The sequence below is a fragment of the Centruroides sculpturatus genome, unplaced genomic scaffold (assembly GCF_000671375.1).
Source record: "Centruroides sculpturatus isolate CEXI.00-Female unplaced genomic scaffold, Cexi_2.0 scaffold1045, whole genome shotgun sequence".
Taxonomy (NCBI): Eukaryota; Metazoa; Arthropoda; class Arachnida; order Scorpiones; family Buthidae; genus Centruroides; species Centruroides sculpturatus.
Genome location: NW_019385380.1, coordinates 26,900 through 53,031, shown reverse-complemented (window position 1 = coordinate 53,031; position 26,132 = coordinate 26,900). Strand labels below are relative to the sequence as shown.

General features: G+C 27.7%; 1 long non-coding RNA gene across 1 annotated transcript in view; it reads left to right on the top strand.

The window, feature by feature from the left end:
• Window positions 1-21,064, top strand: part of LOC111638344 — a 51,180-nt gene extending 30,116 nt beyond the window's left edge. Inside the window, exons 2-3 of the long non-coding RNA XR_002758848.1 lie at window positions 20,453-20,532; window positions 20,616-21,064. This is a non-coding gene — a long non-coding RNA (uncharacterized LOC111638344). The remainder of the gene's footprint in view (window positions 1-20,452; window positions 20,533-20,615) is intronic.
• The last annotated feature ends 5,068 nt before the right edge of the window (window positions 21,065-26,132 follow it).

Genomic DNA, 26,132 nt, shown 5'->3' with positions numbered 1-26,132 from the left:
TACAGTCGACCCCCCTATAAGATATAGATACGTTCCAATTTATTAGGAATCCGATTTCTTACAAGTCGTTCCAATCACAGCCCGACACGTGTCAAGTTTACGGACTACGGCTGATTGAAAGGTTTTCTTCCATAAAATTAATCGATTCTACACTAATCCGACTCAACATTTCCAAAATACGTATATTTTTTCGTAGTTTTATAGGAATCGTAATTATAGGGGGGTCGACTGTAATCAAGAGTTGCGTGGCGCTCAAACAAAAGACGAATTGACGAGATTTGAAAATCGCGTAAGTCAGGGTACCGTAAGTCAAGGTATTACTGTATTTCATTTTTACTGCAGTTAGTATTTTCATTATTTTGTATGTCTAGAAAAAGTATTAAAATTTAAATATTAATATATTTTAAAGTAAACTTCATTATTTTATATATAAAACTAATTATCTAAATGCATTGTAAATGATACATGAATATGTTACAGGCCATTTGTTAAAAAAATGATGTTTATATACAGACTATTATTAGGCTGAATTAATTAATACACCTTTAATAGTGGATGAAGTTAAAATAATGCTAAAATTGATTCAATTTTGGACTATCTATGCCCGAGGATGGCCTATTAAGTGGGTTGAAAGCATTCTCTTAATAGTCAGTATATTAAATAAAGTTTTACAAAATAAATAAATATATATAAGGACTCTTTTTCTAAAAAATTACTGCCAGTACACATATGTGGTGATTAAAGATAAGATATATTTTATGAAAAATGTAACAATAAACAATGTTTAATATTATTAATTATTTATTTTTTCTTTTAAAATGTATACATTTATATTGTAACATTTGTAATACTTTCCAAACTTTTTGTATATCTGTCTGCACTTTATTATCTGTTTCTTGTTTTGGATTTATTGTCAGTTGCTAAATGGTATTTTTTTAATAACCATGTTTTTACCTTTCCCTTTCAAAATATTATCATTAGCACTTCTCTAAACTTTGTTTCTTGATAAGAATGTAATGGGGAAAAAACAATTAGCAGAGATTAATGTCCGTTCATCAAAAGATGACCTGTGACAAAAGGGAGAGCTGCACTGCATTTGCTTTTTACCTCAACTTCAATCAGCCCACAGCATTCATTGTAGCTAAAGAGTAGCCCAGTTTATTTCATTCATTTTTATCATGCCAGTCACCAAACTTCTTACTTAAACATATAGAATTTTTCTTACTGAGCAATTACTAGTACTATACACAAGCTGTATACTATTGATATTTTTTTGCTATATGCCAATATGTAGCCATATGTAGGGCTACATATTGTATATATATAAAACTTCTGCTGTGCCCTATATGAAAAATCTAGTTTATATAACTATGTATGTTATATTTTGCTCATATTTTTATATCCAAGTTGTTTTTTATTGTCAGATGTATCTTTGTGTTCCATATCAAAACATCAAATTATGCCTCTTTACAAAAATTGTTATCTAATCTTAAATCTGCAGTATTCTTTTTTCACCTATGCAGTGTTCTCAAATAATGACATTGAGGACTTATTTTATTTAGATTTTTTTAGTTTCAAAAAGTATGTAAAACTTTAATATACTTTAACTGAATGTTTTATTATTGTCTGCATTCAGTTTGTCTATTGTCAGTCTTTTTTTTATTTTAGGATTTGTTATTGGGACAGCTCTTTCATGTTTTGTTGGATACTATATGTAACAATTTGTAATAAATAAATAAACTTTTAAAGTTTATTTATTTATTTATTACAAGTTACTTAAATCTTATATTGGATGGTAAAATACATATTTGCTGTAGAGTGCTTTAACTTATTTTCTAATTATTTTCTTCTAATGATTTTCTGATTAGAAAAGTTAGAATATAACTAGAATTATTCACCCAAAAAGATTGCATTTCTGGAATTAAAATCTCTGAAAAATCAGATTTCTGTAGTAATTAATTTGATATAGGTAGTGTTGTATATGTTTAATCAAGTGAAATTATTTAAATTTCTATCATAGTTTATCAGATAGTTGAAATATAATAGCTGTATGCTTTACTATGCTAATAAGTATTCATTATTATTCTAATAAAAATAGAATGAAAAATAATTATGTTTGAATAAAATTTAATGATAAATTATACAGAAAAATAATTATTAATTAGTTTTAAATAGATATTTGAACATAAGTACAAAAAAATGTTGTAGGGTAGAAAACATACCTTATTATTCCAGAAAAATGGCTTTAATTACTTGGACAAACATTTTTGACCATCATTTAATGGCCATCTTCAAAGTCAGAGATATAGAGTAGAACAAAATTTCAAAACACTAACACATTTAACTGTTATTACTATTTTGTAAACTTCACTTACACTACTAATAATATCACCACTAAAACCATTAAAAAGCATTAAAATTTTAACTATTTCCTAATGTTTTCAGTCATCTTTATCAACTTTTTGATGACTAAAAACATGCAGTAAACTTTTAGTTATTTCTTAATCTTAACAGTTTTAATGGTGATATTATCATATAACTGTTTTTTGGATCATGTGTTTTTTGACAAAACTGATTCATAATTTAAATTATGGAACTTTATTCTACATAGAACAATTATAATTTAAAAATGACATTCCAAATGCAAATAAAGAAACAAAAATAAAAAATAATAATACTAACAAATACATTAAAAATATACTTATGTACAGTACATAACCATCACACTGAAACAATTTTAAAAGTTGTTTGTTGTTTGTACTAACATATGTTACAGACAGGATGGCCATCTTTTGAAAGTAGGGAAGTGGGACAAAAAGAGAATGAAAGGGAGGGGAAATAAAAAATTAAACAATTTTTTTAAGTAAAACATTAAAAAATATTATAATGATATATTCCATTTTATTTAATGTATCTAGTATACATACTTATTCTTTTTAATTGATATTCTCCATTAAATGAATCGGTGAAATCAAGAACTGAAACTTATATCGATAATAATTGTTATCAAACTGTTACTGTTACTGAACAGTTAAACACAGTTAAAAAATGCAATGCCATCAAGAACAAGATAAGATACTAGTGCTGCCCCTATCGGCCTATCCTCTTGTGGTTTCAAAAAATGTTATTTATAACATACAAACTATGAACTCAATATACAAAAATATAAAATTGATAAAAAATAAATAAATAACTATTTAACAACTAATTAATTTATAAGTAATTTGGCAATTATATGAGACTGTGGGATGGCAGGATTTCTGAGTAACTGGGAGAAGAGACTTCTGTTTTTAAATCGGGACAGATTACCACTCTGATTACAGAACATCATGAAATGGGATCAGGGTATCTCATACTATACTTTCCATGCACATGCAAAATCTTCTGCAATATTTGTGTTAATGCATTTATGCTCCCTTGAAGATTTGTATATTTCTTTTAAGATTACTAAATGATGGTCAAAAACATTTGTCTAAGTAATTCAAGTCATTTTTTATAATAAAAAGGTATTTTTATCTACAGAATTCTTCATTCCAGTTTTGCTTTATTATGTATAATTCATAGAAGACATTACAATTTTTGCACATTAAAATGTCATATTTTATGAACAAATGCTATAGATCGGATTGAATTTATTTTTTAAATCCAAGATATTAGATGTCAACTTTAAATTATTCAGAACCAGAACTATAGTACAAATTAAAAACTGTTCCAACAGTTAATTTAAAAGTAGTGTCCACCACAAATTAGTAGTGTCTTGCTCCTATACATAATACTTTCTTGTTAGCAATACAGTTGTACCAGTCATGTATCTAACTCTTTTCAGGGGAGAACTTTTGAATTGAAATAACATAACTTCCAGTTTGTAAACAAAGCCGGTTTTACAGAATTTTTAAATTTTATCTTTTTTCCAAGCCAGACCCAAATAGCCCAACTTATTATAAAAGTCTGTACTTCAATTTAACTCAACTCTTACTTAGGATGGGCTCCCAAAGAGATATATGAAATTTTTAACTTACAGAACTCCACTAAAGTGCTATCAAGTATTGCTCTCAAAGAGTTGTACAAATATTTCTAGAGAAAACTGGTGAAAGCCTAAGGGGAACTAAGGTTGAGGAATCAAAGTGGTTGCCATTCCAGAAGTGATGGAAGCACAACTTCGATTTACACCAGGCACATTAGATTAATGAGTGTATGCTATCTTGCTGACTGCACTTTTGGCAATATGTGGTATCAAATTCAAAGCAAAATTCTATTGGAGACATAAATCTTTGTGATCTGTCTGATCCATTTTGCTTTGTACCAGGACTACCAGCAAAATTCTTTGAACAAATGGGCTGATAACTGGTAATAGACAAGTGTTTAAAGCTTAATTACATTAAGTTGTTGGAGGAGATTGATGTCCAGATGATCCAAAGGACTTCGTCACTTCTCTTTCAAATTATTGCTTTCCATGTGTGAAATATGCTGACATCAAACATTTGAATGGTTAAAATTATTTTTAAAAAACTCTTCTGGAATTATCCTTGCTTTTTATTGAATTTAAAATTTCAATTTTTTTTTCTTTTTAGTTTGTATAAGTTTTATTTTCAAATAAAATGTTTTTATATCATTTCACAATAAAATACTTCTTACAATAAAATAACTGTTTTGAAACAGTAATTACTTTCTCATTTTTTTTGGTTTTAATTTGAATTGAAAATGATTGAGAATATTTATATATGATAACATAAGAGTGACATAAATATAAATACTTCATCCTAAGTAATGAATTTTTTTTTATTTCAGTTTTCTATTTGATCAAATTTTTTTAAGTTAGACTTTTTGCAGATTCTACCAAACTATTAGCAAAATTAGTTGTATTGATTCCTGTAAAAGAGAATACTCCAGATAACTCTAAAATTATATTGTATTTCTATATCTATTTTTTTTTAACTGTAAAAAGAAAAAATGTTCAATCACAAATTTTTGAGCATTGAACATTGTCAGAGGTATGGAATATATGTCTTTTTTGTAAAAGAGTAAATAACCTTATATGGTTAGCTGTCCAATATTATCTAGAACCTTTGGTTTTATGGGTAGTCTTTGGCTGAAAACAGAAAGAAGATATCTGATGGAGCAGCTGCATATAATGTTATACAAAGCAAATTAGCTGCCACAACATGCAAATACCAGTTTTAATTTGACATGTAAGTACTAAGTTTATACAACTAATTATCAATCAGTTTATAATCTGGAGTAGATTTCAGTTTATTATTGGTCAACTTCCAGCAGAAACACTATAACCTAATAGACTACGGTTGGCAAATTATCCCTGAGTCCTGGTAGTATACTTTTATAAAAAAAAAAATGTTAATATCTTTATTATGCCTATGATTATTGAAATATGTATAATGTATTGAAATTAAATAAATGCATAAATCCATATTGTATTAATTTACTTCATGAAAAAACTTTGTATATTAAATTCTTACTGCCTACCTCTAAAGGGGAAAAATATTGTAATAGGTTGAGTTAGAAGAATGTCAATATTCAAATACAGTAAAATTTCTCCAGATGTTTTCCACTTTATACCAAACCAGCTGTTTAGATGATCAGAAATTTTTATAGAACAAATTTTTATTCCATAGGACCTTCAGACCACTCCTTTATCCAACCAATGACTACCCTTTGTGTGAAATATCCTCTGAGGCAACCCATTTCATCACCTGGATGGGATGATAAAAATAAAAACCATGGGAATGTAATGTAAGGCAATGTAATGTCAGAGGTGTAGAATAGGTCTTATTGCATAAACAAGATTCTGGGGAAATTACTGCAGTCCCAGAGAAATTTACTGTAGAAAAAATATTACAGCAATGACTGAAAAACATTACAATAAAATGGAGTAGCAAATAAATGGCTAACAAGGAGAATATCACTCCATGCAAGTTATGTAATACTTAGTACTACCTTTATTTTGTAAGTAAACACATTTACCTACCTAAGAGGATATTTCTCTAAGGTCAATATTTCTATTTTTTTGTAAGAAAGTAAAACACAAACTGTTTGATGAGCACAGTGAAGATATTGTAATGCAATGATGTCTCTGAGCAATGACATCATTGCATTACAATAAAACATACTGGTATCATTGAGCCATATGATTGCCAGTGAGCACTATGTTTTTCTTTGTGTTACTAAATCACTTTGCCTTATTCATTTTAATTAATACATCTTTAGTAACAAACTGTAACAAATACACATATAAATAAAACTTTACCAACTTGAATTTTGTAGCTGAATTTATTTCAATTAAAACTTGTTTATAAAAGTGTGTGTTTTTAAAATTCTATACTGTTTACTTATACAAATGAACTTTCTTCTTTAAAAGCCAAGAATTTTAATACAGTAGAGCATCGATTATCCGACCCCCGATTAACTGTCACATCGGTTAACCGACCGTTCTAGTTGGCAAATTTCAAATGTCTGCTAGTGATGTGGCACTACAATATTTGGCTATGTCTTGGCTACTTTAATATTATTGTTGTTAAATTTTTGTGTTTTAAAATCGATGAAAATTCAATGCGAAGTTGGTTAATAGCGATATACTAATTACATGGGATATACTGATATCCAAATATACTAATTACATGGGATATACTGATATCCTAATATACTATACTAATAATGTATATTTTTCATTTTTTTCGGTTATCCAATTTTTCATTTATCTGACCAACCTGAGTCCCCAATTGAGTCAGATAATCGATGCTCTACTGTACTTGATTTCAGTTTTTTCCCACAAATTGTAATTAAAGATAGTGAAAAAAATAATTCTCCCCCATGAAAAAATAAATAGAACATATTCTATGCATAAAACAAAAAATTTTATTCTAAACACAGATAAAACACATTATCATTAAAAAGTCACACTTTATGAAGTGGGCTCATTGCAAGCAATGTACTTGCATTTATCATGTATGGTTCAAATTTCATTTCAATTTTTGTTACTCAAATCCATTCAAATACACATAAGCATTTGTGTGTGTGTTGTAATTGAAAAAGAAATACAATTGTATTATCATCATTGTTTAAAATACAGACATATTTATTGTACAGTACAGTTAATTTTTTTTAAGTAACAACATGTAACAGAAATTATTTTAATTGCAGCCTGTTTATTTACACACAATTTTTTACTTATACTTGTGTCTTTTCTTATGTGTACTATTTATTTTATTTCCATTTTTGAATTGATGAAAGTTATTTTTAACAGTGAATCAACTATAAATTTTACATATAGCATCTATTTATGAAAAAGGATTAATTAAAGGATTGTTTACTACAATTATATGTAGGTGTATGCATTTGCAAGAATGATACTAATATGAGTTATTAAGAGTATTTTTCCTGCACTATTTTTTTATACTATATTCTTAATGTTTTCCTTGCTTTTCTTGTATGTGACATTATTTTAATAGAAAAGTAATGCCTTCTAACACTTTTATGGCTCAAGTAGTCTGTGTTTTACTTGCTTATGAAAAAATAGAAATATAGACTACAGAGAAATATCCTCTTAAGTGGATAAATAGTACATGTTTAATGACCAAATAAATGTTAATATTAAGTTATTACAATTGTGGATTTGAATGACACTATTGGGATCTTAACAGAGCATAGAGCATGCTCATAGGAGCAAAAAAGTCAAAGGAACCATACCTCTAAATGTGACCCTTTGCAAAACATAGCTCCCCAAAATCAGCCTACTTCCAGGGCAAAACTGAGAGACACATTGCACACTCCATTAACTCTTAAGACTATCGTGTTTAACTATTCAGCCCAGATGATTATGTTGGCTTTGAGTAGCCTGCTTGATTGTTCATAGAGTAGTTGATGTTATATAGTTTTAAGGTGGTATGGGGGCTCAACTGCATATGGGCACTAGGCAATAGTACTGGTTCAAGGTTAAAATTGTTTTCAGTCAATAGAAGTTAATGTATTAATTATTTATGGCTAGTTAAAGGCACTGTTTACTCTGCCTAAAACATAATTTGCTTGCAAACATGATGCCCACAAACAAGATGGCAACCAGAACTGTCATTGGGGTTCCACATTTGTTAGTAAAGGGTTGCATATCAGACTTTTCTTTATTCTTTACCAATAAATATCATTAGAATATCTGACCACTGTTCTGGGCTGTCTGTGCAATAGGCTTAGTGGAGCATGTAGTGTGACTCCCTATAGCAAATGGAAGTAGGCTAATTTTGGGGGTTATATTTTGCAAAGGGTCACATGCAGAGGTATGGTTCCTTTGACTTTTTCTCCTATGGGCTCTACAGCTCTTTTAAGGTCCAAATATTGTTAGTCACATCTGCAATCTTATCTATATATAGTGCATAGAATTACATGTGAAATGTTAATAAAATAATTTTTGCTGTATTTCCTATACAGTTGCCTGTATAGTGTTACACTACGGGTGCATATACTTTTTATTTCAGATGGATTTGTCACATGATACAGATTGCTTCTGTCATATGTTAGTTGGCAGAAAGTATATATACAAGTAAGATAAAATTATATTTACTCTGTGAATAAAATTGTTCACAAAATGGGAAAGTGCATGCCATGCATTCCTGCTGTACAATCTCACAAAATTGTCTCTTAATACTTATTTTTTCATCTCAGTTTATCAGATAGTTTAATAATGATGTTTTTACTTATTATTTATACGTTTTAAATACTTTTCATTGTCAATATTTAAACACATTTCTTTGCTGTCTTTGCCGTAAGCTTGACTTTAACTGTGGCGGTCACCATCTTTAATCTTTATCTGATGCAAACAATCCTATCCTGTGTTTGGATTAGTTTGATCATGATCCAGTTGATCCTAGATGGCATTTGTATATGCAGATAGAGATTGATCAGATTGCTATAGTTCATTTGTATACACAATTTGAATGATAAAGTAATCTTGGATCAACTTGATTTCATAAGTATATATATGCACCCTAGAATACTATGTATACTATATACTACTATGTATTACTATTATATACAGTAATATATCCATTATATATTAATCATCCCTTTGACAAGACCATCCCAGAGGTGACCAGTTTTCTAAGTTTTGAAGATAAAAGTCTTAAAGAAATTTTACTGTATTTAAGAACTGCTAAATGTTCATCAAATGAGTCTGGATTTGATATTTCTGAATGTTTGAGACAGATGTTTGACAGAATATTGCATTATTTTATTTAGGGAGAAAATTTTGTTATTTTTTGATCCTAGAAAAAATAAAAGAAAATTTTATGAAAATCTGAAAGGAGAAATTTTAGAATTATTTCACACATATTTAGGAATTCAGTATCTCTCACTTTCCTAAAATATCAGTGTATAAAGGAAGGAATAAAATATCTGTGTATAAAGGAAGGATAAAATATTTGTGAATATTAACATTGACAATTGAAATGTAAAATTTTCTACTACTAAAATCCTAAAATCAGAGAAAACCCTATTTATTTTTATGTTTCAGGATGAAGAAAGACTGTTCTTTTCAATTAATGGATTAATATAAAATTGCTTGAAATTAAAACCACATGGAAGTCTACTATAACTAATTATGATTTATTTTTATAATTGAGTGTTATAGATTTTTCTGTTTAAATTCTCACTGTTTTTAAAACAAAATTGGAGAAAAACTGCTTTAATGTATCATTCATCTGTATTATTTTGATTTTTTTATATTTAGTGGAGATTGATTATTACAAAATTTTATAATTTCTTTTTTATACTGATTTTCAGTTTTCATTTAACTATTTTGTATCATATTTAGGTATAACTATAAACAATATACTTTCAATATTATATATTCAAAGTATATTATTCAGAGAGAGTATTTACATCATATGCTAATAGATATGCTGTAATTGATAATTTTATAATTTGAATTTTTATACAGTTAGCTTATTTTTATATATATTTTTTATTTATATGGATAGAATTCTTTTTTTATAATTTAAAATTATTTATTCAAATAATTTTATACTGTTTTGGAGTATATTTAAATAATAATTTTGTTAAACTGTTATTTTAAATAATAATACTTTGTTATTTTGTTACTTTCTATATAATATTACAACATAACAATATCAGTTTCAAATTTCATTTTTCTACATCATAATTGTATGTTATCAAGTAAAAAATATGTGAAACATTTGGAAAAAATAATTTGTAAATGATTTACAATAATGCATTTCAGAATAAAGTGTTTGGTTGAGCTTATGCTAATTAAAAAATACTTTTTTATATTATGAAATGGGAATAATTGATAAATACTAATTTTCCGAGAACTTAATATATGTTGCTGAATTCTAGATTAAAGGAATTCTACTGTAATATTATCATATATTAATACAAGGTGTCCAAAATAACTTTTGCAGTCGTTGGTACATTACATTCTCTGTAAGATTCAAAGCAAGTTTGTTTTTGCATAATTTGGTGCACTGTTGCACCAAATTATGCAAAAACATAATTGGGTAAACATTTATGTTTAACCAGTTAGCAAACATGCTCTAAGCAGACCATGAATAAAGATGTTTGCATAAGTTTGCATTTAGTTGTAGAAGTTATTCTGAGACACCCTGTGTAACTTTCATGTGTTCTTTTATGCAATTTTTTAATTTAATGGCAACATACATGGTATAGATAAGTGAACCATATCATTTACAATATAACCAGGGACACATTTTAGAATCAATGAAAATGGAATCTAAAACTGATTGAACTTTGGTTATTTTTAAAATTTATTTATTTATTTATTGTTCTATAAACTGCTGATTTTTGTATTGACATATTAACAAAATTGCTCTATTCAAAGATTGTTTCTACAATCAAATATTAAATACAGACAAAATCAAGGACAGTGCCCAGAAATATTACCCTGGATATAGCAGCATTTCTCAAACGTTTTGCTCACATGACCCAATATATTTATTTGTAATGGTTCCACTACCCAAATTTTTATAAAATAAAATTTTTAAAAAACTGGTAAACTGGAGTCATACAGTATATCATATAATAAAATAAATTTATGCATTATTGATGATAACTTCTATGTATGAAATGTAACGTTATGTACATTTCTATTAAGAGTGGTTCAAGCCAGTTTTGATTTGTAACAAATAATTTACTTCAATTTCAGTTTTTATTACTGAAATTTAACAATTAAAAATGTAAGACAGGAGTGTAAATAAAGCAGACTGTTTCAAAATTATTCAGGAGTCTATTTTACTTTGAAAAGTATTACAGTAGAGCCTCGAAAACTCAGCCTAATGTGGACCGAAGGGAGGCTGAGTTTGTGAAAATGCCGGGTTATCGGGAATGGGGTTAAAAAAATAAGTACGAGTGTTTCCTCAGAAAATAATGTACTGTATTTGTATGTATTGTTTACTTGAGAATACAACAGAGAATAAATTGCCCAAATACCCTTAAACAAAGGAAAAGTACATCCTTTATGAAGGCATAGAGCCTTTACTACATGAAAATGAATGAATACACTGTGTACAGTAATTTACCTGATAAGACAGACCTCAGAAAAGCATAAAGCTGTCTACAATGAAAATTATCTAGCCGACTCCCAAGTCCTTAGCCACTGCACTGACACTTTCTCCGTTATCAAGTCTCTTTAATGCCCGCAACTTTTGCTCCATAGACATGTTCACTTGTTTTCTTTTAACAGAAGATGCCATCGCAGAGTACTGTTGTTGTGATGGAATCGTTTAGATGTATGGTTCCCGTGCTTTTCCTCTTTTTCAAACAAGCAACGGTTGTTGCCATAGAAATATGGATCGAGAAACAACCGTTAGTTTTGAAAACAGAATAGATGATTGCCCGTCGATCATCGGACGATCGCACGAACCTCCAATAGGACTACGAAGCGCTCATTGGTCAATCAGTGTTATCTTCATTCCATATAAAAAGATTAAGTATAAACGGGAAATTTAAGTTCGCCTAAGTTTGTTTTCGTCCTGCCAAGGTGCAGCCGAGTTATCCGGAGTGCCGGGTTATCGAGTGCCGAGTTTTCGAGGCTCTACTGTACCAAGTTTTTTTTTTATAAACTTAATGATCGCTTTCTGAAAATATACTTTTCAGATTGTAAGATTTTGTCAATTTCATTTTGTATCTATATGAAAAAAAATCTTTAGAAATTATTTATTGATCCACTTGTGCCAAAATTCATCTGTTATTTATTTTTTATAACTTATTATCTAAGACAATAAACCTAAAAGTTTGAATAAACCAAGGAAATATTTTCAAAACCAGTGCAAATTAAATGGCTTTACAGTATGACTACATCCTTACATAAAATATCTATTTTGATGGTATTCAAAATAGAAGAGAGAAGTCAATTTCATACACATACATTCTATAATTTTATAATTATTTTCATTTAGTAATAAAACTAAGAAAAAGTTTTCATTACTTAACAGATGTATCTATTGTTTCTAGTTCATAGATTATTTCAGTAATACAAGTATTTCTACTGAAATACTTTAATATTAATAGTTATACTTGATCCATTAAAATTTTAATGTGACCCAATATTGGGTCTCATTGCATAGTTTGAGAAATGCTGGGATAGATCAGTGGTTCTTAACCTTTTTCACTGCCAGCACCACTTGAATTTTTAAAATGTGCTCTAATACCACTTGAAAAATTTGTTAAATATTTAAGGAGATAGGGTTATTCATTTTTTCATATGTATTTTAACTTTAGGAACAGCTAAGTAATTAAGAAAATCCATTTATGCCCATTTATCAATATAAAAACATTCAGACCTATGTTAAATATTTAAAACAGAAAGAATGCATATTTATACTGTTAAATCTGATATAAATTATTTTTAAAAGAGAAAACTCAGTTCTCAATGAAAGCAATGAAGAAAATTTTGAACATTTAATTGAAGAAAACAGTTTATTCTGCAAAAAGATCTCGATAAAGTCTTGCACATCTGAAAAAGGTGTTCTGTAATCTCAAGGATGCATCGAGGGACTATCATTGTATTATACTAGACTTGGCACCAAAGACAGTGGTGTCATAGGATAGGTCTGAAAGTTTACTATTATGTAAACCTTGAGAAAATTAAAACTTTGTTACTATATTAATTTGTTTCAAAAGGAACTTGTTTATTATGAAATGACCTGAAATTTTATTACTATAAGTCCAAAAATTTATTCCGTTAATAATAGTGTCTATTAGGAAATAAATATTAAGCAAAATTAAAGCAATCAAAAACTTTGAAAATGTCTCTCACTTATTACAGACTATTCTACACTTCAGCTTTAATTCATGCATAGTTTGGAATCGAATGTCAGTGTCACATGGAATTCTAGAGATAGATTAAATTTTAAAATGTTACAATATAAAAATAAACAAATAAATAAAATAACTGAATAAATAAATGAAATTTTTGTACAAAGTTTTTAACATTTGTGATGATGATAATTAATAAGTAACAAAACTTTTTATTAAATACCTATATCTGAAAATAAACATTTTTAAAGTATTGTATAGTTATCAGAAACCATGTACTATAGAAAAAGGAATTGTTCTAGTATCCTGGTGCAATGTTCAAAACCTATATAGAATCCATTAGCCAAGTTTTGTAGAGATGTTGAGCATTGTGTAGGTTGATCACATTTGTTTATAAAACACATGTATGTAGATTTGTTCTAGCAATCAAAGAATTGATTTTGTGTTATATTCTTTAATTAATAATGGAAATTTCCAATATATCATAATCTTGGAGTGAAAAGTCCACTGTACAAGTGATAATGAATCCAGGTTGTTACTTTTGTGTATGGTTGAATGGTGTTTATATATTCTCTTCGCCAGGGTACAATGAGTGGACTGGCATGATAGAAATCTTCAAGATTTCTAAAAAGTTTTATAGCATATATTCCAGCTTTATTATTGACTCTGTGTGCATCTTTGTCATTTCTTAAAATGTTTTCATCACCAATAGTAATCTCTTTATTGCTAATTCATAAGTTGTATTCTATGTGTAAGGTTTAATAACAAAGATCTATCACAGGCATATGATGTAGATCTTTGTTATGATGATGATAGAATTTCACCTGATAAGAGTGCCAATTTGTTTCTCAGGAAAACCATGATTACTTGCAATTTTTCTGTTTTATAATTCATTGTTCCTGTCTTCTATTCTCATGGAATATGTGATTGCTTTTCTTTTAAAGGAATGTATTGCTGCCAACTTGTAAGACATTTGTCGTATGATTTCCAGTGTTTGTAGAAGTCTGCTGAAGCAAGTTTATTGAAGTACTCTTTTGATATCTATTTATTCTTTGAAAATGGTAACATTTAAATAGTTGATATCAGTTTTAGAGATTTGTTCCTTCCTTCCTTTTTTTTAAATATAAAAGATTTATAATAACTGTATTAAATATTTTCAATCTATCTTGATTCATCTTCAGAAAGACAATTTTAATTACAATTTAATTTCATCTTGAAACATCATTTTTAAAGCAATTTTAGGTTGTAACTACTATAATTAATTTCTACAAAAGTTATATAGCTAAAACTGAGCCCAAGTAATTTTGAAAAATTAATCTTTATAATAGTTTTATTATTATTATTTGTAAGTTAGCATCTTACTTATCTCATAGTTTTACAGTTTTAAGGCATTGTAATTTTTTCTCTTGTAAAAATTATTGTTTTTTTTTATTCATTCAGAAATATTTTCTATAAATTCATCTTAAAGTTTCTATTAAAAAAATTACAATGGATTCTTGCACTTAAAATTTATTCCCATTATTCCTTGACACTATTGACTCCATAAACTGTAAAGAACAAAATTTATTTTGCTATGTATGTATTATGCAATTTAAGTTTGTTTATTGACTTCAAGGAATAAATATTTTTGTAATGTATACAGAATTGTTGTAAACTAAAATAACTATTAAATCATTAAGTCTTTATTTCGCAAAATTTATACAATAAAGACTTTTTGTATGGTTACAATAAAGACAATAAAAGTTTTTTTATTAATCATCATTAAATGATTTAAAAAAATTAATTTAAAGAAGAAGAAATTGAATTATCCTAAAAAATAGAAAGATTTGTTGAATTTATTTGCTATAGATTTATATTTGGTTTGATGTAAATATTTTTTACAAACAAATTAAAATTCTTTCTCTATTAAAGAAACTGATTATAAACTTCAAAACATGTAAATATAAAATATATGTATGGTAATCAGAAAATGATTACCATATATATATTGAAGTAATAATTTAAGATTTAACATAACCTTTGAAAAGCTGTAATTTAAGCACATATTATCATATTTGTTTTAAAGTTATTTATATCCTAGTTCATTTGCCCAAACAAAAAATATCTTTCAAAGAATGATAATTCTTTATTCAGAATACTTTCAGTCTTTATCTGTTTTTCTAGATCTAATAAATTTATTTGTTTTAGCACACAAAAAATGCGCTTTAAATGTATTTAAATGATTTCATATCAAGAGGTGTTTGTTTTGCCTTATATATAAACCAAAATAATGCTATTGAATAAAAAATTTCAAATTGCACAACTCTATTAGAGAGATTGTGTCAAGAAATAATAATTTTATAATTCTGATAAATATTTCAATTTAAATTAACAAGAAAGAAATCTATTATAAACAGGGCTGTGGAGTCGCTGGAGTCACGTAAAAATCTACCGACTCCAACTCCGACTTTTCCTTACCAATCCGACTCCAACTCCAGCTAAAACACCAAAACTCCTCGACTCCGACTCCACAGCCCTGGTGTTTTTAATTATATATTCTGCTAACTTAAATAAAAGTTAGTAGACAAACAAACAAATAATGAGCAAAATAAATAATTAACAGGTTATTTTTCAAATCCAAGAATCATTGCTCTTAACTTCATGTCACAATGGGAATCTTGATATCATCATCATCCAAAGAGGAAGAAATAAATAACACAAAAAAATTTCTTGTCAAATTCAAATTTTGTTTTCTTTTTAAGAAAATTATTTATTTGTTTAGTTAAATATAATTAATGTACTTTCCAAAAAATGCTTGCTTGTTTATTTCTATATATAGTATAAAACCTGTCCAAAACGGAAACCTGCCAAACTGGAAAAATATTCAGTACAGTGTTATTTCATTTAAACAGGTTTTACAGTGTATATATATGCATGCACATACATACATGAAAGAAGTAGATAAGATAAAAAAGGAAGAAACAATGCAAATACATAAAAAAGCAAAGTACGAATTCTATTTATGAATTTCATTCTCTAAAACTCATTATGTTTTACATTACCACATGATCTATTTGACATGGATTTTAACTTTTTTTTCCTGCATTATTCTCTTATATTCTTGGTCTTTCTGTAAATATTGGATAAATATTTCACAATTGATCTGATATTTTCTAGTCAACATAATATATATATATATACACACACACCAGTATATTTTTTTAACAAAAACAAATAATATAGTTCCATAAACATATCAAAATTATACTGATTGTATTATTAATTTATTAAATACATAGTAAAATCAAATTACTAAATAAAATTTGTTATTTAATAAAGATATTTTTTAGACAATTCTGTATCATACTATTTACAGTTTCTCTTTTCTTTCCTTACAATGAAACAGAAAATTAACCAATTAATCTTTCTAATGACAAATACAGTAGAACATCGATTATCCAACCCTTGATTAACTGTCACATCGGTTAACCGACCGTTCTAGTCGGCAGATTTCAAATGTCCGCTAGTGATGTGGCGCTACAATATTTGGCTATGTCTTGGATATTTTAATATTATTTTTGTTAAATTTTTGTGTGTTTTAGCTGGCAACACAGCTCGACCATTGAAGGGAGGCCAGTATTTAATTAGAGACTTAATTTTCTAATTATGAGTGGTTTTTTGTTTTGTGAGCAATAAAATAATTTAAAAATAATTTTTAACGATACAATAGCGACGATTATTATTTTTAAAAAATTTGTTAGGCTAAACATTGATGAAAATTCAATGCGAAGTTGGTTAATAGCGATATACTAATTACATGGGATATCCTAATATACTAATAATGTATTTTTTTTCATTATTTTTGGTTATCCGATTTTTTCAGTTATCCAACCAACCTGTCCCCAATTGAGTCAGATAATCGATGCTCTACTATATAACTATTTTATTACCCTATACTTGATACCAACCATCGAGAATTATCGATAATTAACAATATAATTCATTCTCTCTTAAAATTTATTTTTAATAATGACTGACTAATTAATTTATGATTAAAAATTTAATATATTTTAACCTAAATCAAATTTGAATTAGGGTATTTTAGATTAGAAAATTACCAGCAAGCTCAATTATTTTGTAATATTTCTGCATAACAGAGCATTACAATATGCAGTGGAATCTAGTTAACTTGAATCTGTCTGGGAAAAAAAATTTGGACTTTGAGTTAAAAAGTTTCAAGTTATGGAGGTTCAGCTAACAATCAAGATTTTATGCATTGGTTTATCAGTGAATCATAATAAATTAGCCATATGATATTTTCTTGTATCTTATTACTTAGAATCGTCAGTGTAAGTAATAAGTCCAATGTTGCCCAGAAACTTGAAAACACTTAACCGAATGGTTAAATAAGCTACTGAGAAATGCTTTCCTGAAGGGTTGATCTGTTTTCTCCTAAGTGTTTAGTAAAGGATTTTTTAAATTATGATATTTCATGCCTAGAATTGTGCCGAATTGATCTGTTTTTTATTTATCATAAACATAATACTCTTTATAATTGTTATATTTTTAATATTTTGCCTCAAAGGTTAAAGTTTTTACACATAATTGGATTATAATCTTTTTTTTAAAGTAATTTATCAAAAATTCATGTATTTATTATGTCAGCTAGTCAGAGAAATCCATTAGCAATCAAATAAAACAAAAAAAGTTGCTAAACCTTGTGGGAGAACTGATAGCTGATATGTAATATAACAACTGAAACACCACTCCTTGCCTACCATTACATGACATAATGTTATTTTTAGTCATATGTTGTTCCCACACTTTATAGAAAGTTTCTGATTAGTTTATTTAACAAATGAATGTTAATTATTTTATTTAAATTAAAATTCTGGAGGGTTTATGAAAATACTGTATCAAAACCCCATTTGAATTAAACAGTTCAATGAATTCAAATTAACCAATTTGATTTAACATTTAAACCCCTATGCTAGATGAACAGGGAAAGAAAACGACTTCAAGTAAATGCTACTTTGAGTTAACTAGGTTCCATTGTATTGTTATTCCTAAACAATAAAATTTACTATAAATACAGTATTTTGTTTATTTGTATAAGTTTCATTTATAACATTACCAACATTCTATTTTCAGTTTTTTTTTATTTTACAAATATAAAATATTTCAAAGTCAAAATTTAAATACTTCATCAAATATGACCCCCATTAAGCTGGCAGACAAAAGTTGGCAGAATGAATTGGAATCAAGTTGAAAATTAAATGATATTTACGTGCTTAAAAATTGAGTGCTTCATTATTTTTAAAAAAATTATACATTCTAAAGAACTGCCACTTAGTTAAAACTGGTAAAATTAGAATTAAAAACACTAAACCCATAAACCAGCAACTTTTATAAAAAGTGCAAATGTTTTTACCCGTGGGCAAAAACGTTTGTCATTTTTATAAAAATTGCTGGTACAGGTTTAGTGTTTTTCAAGGCTGTGGAGTCGCGTAAAAATCTACCGACTCCAACTCCGACTTTTCCTTATCATCCGACTCTGACTAAAACACCAAAACTCCATGACTCCGACTCCGACTCAACAGCCCTGCCAGGGCTGTGGAAGTCACGTAAAAATCTACCAACTACAACTCCGACTTTTTCTTACCATCCGACTCCGACTCCGGCTAAAACATCAAAACTCCACGACTCCGACTCCACAGCCCTGGTGTTTTTAATTATATATTCTGCTAACTTAAATAAAAGTTAGTAGACAAACAAACAAATAATGAGCAAAATAAATAATTAACAGGTTATTTTTCAAATCCAAGAATCATTGCTCTTAACTTCATGTCACAATGGGAATCTTGATATCATCATCATCCAAAGAGGAAGAAATAAATAACACAAAAAAATTTCTTGTCAAATTCAAATTTTGTTTTCTTTTTAAGAAAATTATTTATTTGTTTAGTTAAATATAATTAATGTACTTTCCAAAAAATGCTTGCTTGTTTATTTCAATTTAGATTATATACTGTTTAGTATCTCAGAACTTTAGAAATTACATAAGCAATAATATATAGAGAAAATTTTTTCTGTGAAATTAAACTTTTCATACATAATTTCAATTAAACAAATGTAGATACATATGCTCCCATTCCTCTTGTACAAAATACGTAAAATAAAGTTTATTATTATTATATAATGAATTCTCAGCTTTAATGGACTCCACCTTGCCAAAATTAGTCTATTAAATCAAGGTTTACTGTAATGTGGTTAAAAAATGTAAAGCTTAGATAATACCAGAAATGGGAATTAAAATTAAACACATAAACCATCACTAGATAAGAAGAAAGTTTTAGAAATGTCAGGAGTGGTGTATAAACTAAGTTGCTGGTGAAATGAGGAAGAAGTTAAATGAGATGGAAGGAACATGACATCAGATTAGGTTAGAGACATTCTCCTTAGTTTTTGCATTGCAAAGAATATGGTTATATAAGTAAAAATAATGTTAAGATATTACATTTTGAGAAAAACCTACATAAAAAATATTTTAAGGAACCTATTGAAGTATTACATTTGTCGAAGTTGATTAATTTAAATAAAGGTATTGAGGTAAATGGCTTTTGGCAATGTCAGCTGCTTAACTGTAAGCAGAGCCGGCGATAGAGTTTATGCCACACAGGGCAAGACAAGCATTTGACAATCCATATCCCCTATATAAAATGAAAGAAAAATTGTTTTAAAATGCCATATCTATTAGAAGTGGGAAGAAATTTTTAAATTTTATTTAAAATAGTTTAATTTCACTTACATTACTATGATAGTTTTCACTTAAAAATTTATGAAATTTGCCATCCTGGACATATGACCAGGGTGGTAAATTTTGCCAGTGAGGTAGCACTGGCCCTGATTATAAGAAAATGTGATCAAAAAGATGTTAATTGTATTCATAGGAAGTTCTTTTTAACATCTTTAGCATTATCATCATCAGGAGGATTATAAGATTTATGAGTAATCAAAATTGTATGTATTTTATTGCAGTTTTAGGTATCAATTTACTTCTTTTAAACAGTTCTTAATTTTATTTTATTTATTTTTGCATTTGGTTGAATTATTTTATTTTTTTGCATTTGGTTGAATTATTTTATTTTATTTTTTTATGTTCTTGAATTTTTAAAACAAGGAATTTTCCAAAAAAAATGCTTTGAGCTGAATATTGTGATGTTACTGAGAGATGTTTGTATAAAAACTGGAGTTTTTCAGGTTGGTATTTTAATATTTATTTTGTTTTATTTTTTTTTTCATTTTAAAACTACTGATGTCAGATATATTTTATGTATTTGTAGCCTGAAGAGGGGATGTTTTAATCCTGAAATATATAGTAAATAAAAATTTTTGTCAACTGAACTCCTGATTAAAATAGATTTGGTTATAAGACAAACTCAGATTTACCATTTGATAGTCTCAATTGGAACATCTGTAGGTTTTTCTGAATTTATACGATATAAAGTCTGCCATAGTAATTTAGTTTCTAACGTTATTTACATATATGTTACAAAACAGTTTAAAGCTTGCCAATATTAAAACAATCTTCCTTTCCTAAAGTCATAGCAGTCTGTTTCCATAACTATTAATTATACTTATATACTATTAACATCTTAATACTGTTAATTAGGGAGAATAAATGTATTGTTGCAAGACTTTTCTTATTGTAATTGAAAATAAATAATGTATAAATGCATGGAAGAATACTGACAACACATATAAGAAAATAACTGTTTTTAACAAAATATAATAAAAAATACTATTCAATTTTTAATAGTTATTAATTTATTACTACTAATTTCATTTTGCCATTTTTTGAATCTTTAATTATGACTTTTTTAATTAATTGCATTTTTTTTTCTTTTCTGATATAACTATTAAAATTGTTTCAGCAGCATTGTTTCACACAAAAGATAATCAAATTTAAATTGATTTTAATCTTTTAGTAATTTCATTAATATTTATTTTATAAATTTGCCTACTTTAAAAAAATTTTTTTAAATTTTAATTTTAAATGAGTTAATATGGATTGAGTTATTGGGCTACCTTGTACTTTGTAAAAAGAAAATGTCCTCATTTAGCTAAAATTAATATTAACATATAATACAGTACTTTTAATTGTGATTGGTAATTAATTATTAATTGGAAATAAATTATCAATTGCTTTAATATGCATATTATTCTTAGCAAAATTATGCTATTTTTTTCATTACTAACTTCTGAAACATAACCCATGTTTTGTGTTAGCCCTTTGTTTCATATGGCACGAAACTTTTCCAAAAATCTTTTTAATAAATTAAACTGTGTCTAATAATGTTCATATTAATAAATAAATAAAAGACACTAAAAGTTCTAGCAATCAAAATTCTGAATTATATTATTATTATGAATTTTAATTTCTCTAATTGTATTATATTCTAAAATAATTAAAACTATATTTACATTCAGATAAGATTCAAACAAAAAAAAATGTTACCTTACTTAACAAATTACTTTTCTCTCATTAAATTTTATAATAAAATATAGTTTTTGTTCATTTCTTTGAAATAAAATACTGAAGGGCTGCTTCTATTGAATAACTTCTAAATGTAACTACAGTCAAACTTTGATATAGCACCAATGAATACTTTGGAAAGAATCTTCCCTATAAACAAACAAACAAAAATTATTTTGACATTTCCACAATGCTGGGCTGCAATTTTTAGCCAATTTTTAATTTATTTAATTTAAACTAGGACATTGTGCAACTGTCATATTGCAACACAAAAACAAAGCAATTGCCATAGCTTGCTTTGTTCTTATGTTTTGTTTGTTTTTTGCTCCTGTCTTCCATTAGGTGCACATGTTCTGTTCCATTCCATTTTATTTTTTGACCCTTAGGCCTAAATTCCATTAGGTGTGCTCAATTGCATGAGAGAGCACAGACATATTGTCACTTTAATACCTCTGTATATTGAAAATGAAGTCATGGACCCTCATTATATTTTGAATTCTCCACCTCAATTAATGGAAAATGGCAAAGTTTTATCAAAATTGGCCTATTAAATTTTGAGAACAAACTCAATTCTATAGCAATGCCCATAGATGATGTGCTGGCAACTGTGGAACATCACTTTGTCACACGCACTCATGCTATGCTCTTATATCTCAAAAACAAAAGTCATGCGTCCCCATTTTTTATTACATTTTTGGATTCCTTGTCACAATTAATGGAAAATGGCAAAATTTAATCAAAATTGAATGAACAGATTTTGAGAACAATCACAATTATGTAAGATATAAAAGAGGATGTATAGAAGAGGCTTTGCTAACATATATGCTCTTCTATAGCCTCTTCTCTTCAAAAGCTCTTCTATAGCCTCTTCTCTTCAAAAGCTCTTCTATAGCCTCTTCTCTTCAAAAATTTTTGAATAGAAATAACATTACTTCCAGATATTCCAAAATTAATCAAGGGCTCCTGCCCCTAAACACATTGTTATGAGTAATCTAACTGTTGACTTCAAATTAAGGAAGGACAGACAGCCAAATGCCAATAGGAATTTATAGGTCTGCAATTTGGATTGGGTCCAATAAATAGGAAAATCCTTCAATAGCTGTGAATTAGTAAATTCATACTTTTGCCTTGAAAACATTGTTATCACCAGATCACATTCCCAAACTCGTATGTTGTATCAAGGTCTATACACACAACATCTAATTCTTGTTTGATTTAGTGCCACACTCAATTTAGTATCAATTTCAGAGGTGATCAAACAGGATGCTAAATCCAGATTTGACTGTATATATGTCCATATTATTTAAAGATTTATTTAGTTAAAAAAAAAGTTATTAAAATCATTATTGAATTTTATTAGATATCGGATAAATAGAATAGTGAAAATGAAATTTCTCATAAACTTGATCCTAATCTTGTAATATAACCAAAATGAGTTGAAAAATACTTTAATTTTACATTTAATGTAATTAAATTTTAAAAAATTAACATACTTCTCTGTATCCATGTTTAACATAAGGTTCTTTTGAATGTGTGTGTGTGTGCACCTTTTTAAAAAAATCTTTGAAAACATTTGAGCCAGTAATAAAAGAAAATGGTCATAAAATACTAATTAGAACACATGTTTAAATTTTGAAATAGTTAAATTGGATCCAAATATGACATGATCAAAATCTCAAAAATGTTTTATCACGTTAGAACTTACTTATGCTAAGGACTCCTAGAAAAAATTAGCATTTTTTTGTTGTATGATGTTTAGATGGAGTTGAGATATTCTTACACATTTTTAACTTTAAAATTTCCTTCATGCTTTCATTTTTCTGGAAATCTGCTTTCTATCAATTTCCAGAAGTCAGTCTTCCTGGCTGTTTAAAAATTCCATGATATTTTATACATGGGTTCTCCCTTACTAGGAAAAATTCCATATTTCCTGAACATGTATAATTTTTTTAGTTTAGAAAATATTTGTATTAATAAAATAATTTTATTCACATCATCAGAAAAAAAACTTTAAAAAATTTTGAAATATCATTTATAATTCTGAATGGCAATATCTGTATCAAAGATAGCCAAAAGCATAGTTGAGTTACACATGGCTTGAAAATTAGCTATACAACTTAAACAACATATTCAGAGATTAACTTCTCTTCTGTAACAGAATCTTTAAGTGCAAGCAGCACACTTAGCATCGATAGGATCCAGTGATATGAACAGACACTATGACAATGCTACATCTGTGTTATTAATCAAATTAACTAAGTATGATTCAAAGCATATTTAGTCGACCTCCTCTTGATCAATATAAATATTAATTGCAAAAAATTTTAGAAAAGACAATATTAATTAAGAACCCAATTTTTTCTGAGGATTTGGAGCCATATAAAATGAACAGTTGTTAGTCATATAGATACCATTGTCAGATATAAGAAATTTAACCCTGTACGACTTCGTGTACAAAATTGTCAGATTTACATGGGTAAGACAATTTAGGTTGTAATGTATTAAAAATACCAAAAGAGATTTTTATTATCATCATCTAATTCTAGTTTATTTCAATTAATTTTCAAGTCTGATTGTTAGTTTTATTTATTAGAGACTAATCAATTTGTTGCTGCATCGTGGAAAAATGCCTAATATTGTGAATCTGTCAATTCAAGAGATCTAAACATATAGTTTAATTTATATAATATAGATTTTGAGATCACATATCAGGGACAGTGAACCATTTTGGTTCCATGTAGTAAGCATACTTATGTTTTGTAATGTTTAAATAATGTTACTCCAGGTGTAAACCTTCGGAACGCATAAAGAAATCAAACGAGTATGCTTTAATAAGAATAAATGTAAAGAAGCTGATTGAAAAAAGGATGATAAGGTATTAAATTATTTGAACGAAATCAAAATCATTTTGAGTATCATACTGTTAATGCTGATGGCAATGTGATGTTGGGAGCCATCTACAGTTGGTCTCCATTACTAGTGATTGAGGGATATTGAGCAATAATGGATACATTCAGGAGATTGTGCTATACTATATATGTCTTTTGTGGCACATCTACAATTGGGTATTTTTCAATAGGATAATATCTACTTACACACAGCTAAGATGTGCCTACATAATGTCGACATCCTCTCTTGGTTTGCTTATTCTTTAGAGGGTGCGCACAAATCCATTGATGGCAGAAGTTAATCTGCAAAGAAGTTAGGTTTTTTTTCAAAGATTGTATCACAAGACAGCATAAGCCATCTCTGTGAGTTCATACCAGACTGTATTTATGGGTGCAACAGGGGATGCTACAAGATACTAACTGAATAATAACTGTAGTTTACTATTAAATAACAATATCATGTCAAACTTACTGTTTAATCAGTTATGCAATGATAATGGGATTAAAATATGTGAATTGTATCTACCAGGCATTTGAATTGAATGAAAAATTTTAAATTTAAATATTTTTACCGAAGTTTTACATATGACTATTGCCTTCTCTTTCATTATATAAAATCATAACTACAAGACAGAATGGATTAAGATTTCCTTTGGTTGTCAGTCCCTGTTTTTTCTTGTCTTTGAGTCATTTTGCAAATTTTAGAACTCTCAAATTTTCATCATGGATTACTGTCCTTGGGAAAATTCTAAAGATTAGATATCTGAGAAGGTCTGGGCTCCACATTATCTAAAAATATAACTGAAAAGGTGAATATTTTGGATTTTACACTTTCACAGAAATTGGAGTTAAAACAAAGAAAAAGTAAATATTTCACTTTTACTTTTTTTGCTATAATTTAATCAACAAGAATGTGAGCAGAAACAGAGAAGTGTTTTATAAATGATATCAGCAAGCTGGAGGTTATCTGTTGAACTCATTCTCAACATTTATGAAAAATGACTAACAAAAACATCTTAGTTAACAAAACATAATGCTGAATTATAATTAACAAGAGCATCAAAGCAACTAAAACTTCATCTATAATCAGCAGAACTAATAATTTGTTCTTTATGAAAGGCTATTTTGATTACTTCAAAATTGTTATATAGTCTAGAACAGCATTCTTCAATCTTTTCACATCTGTGGATCAGCAGAAGACTTAAACATCAATTTTCTTATACTTACAAGTTAAACTGCTTAGACATAGGTGATGCGCATGACTATTGTAATTTTATTTAAACAGTTTTTATTTATTTTTTGTTATTACAAAATTTCCTACTGGGTCTATGAAATTTTTCAGACTGGCAGGAAATTTCTGCAGACCAGCACTGAAACAAGTTGAAGAACACTAGTCTAGAATATTAGAATTTTAAGATCTTAATGTTCATCTCTTT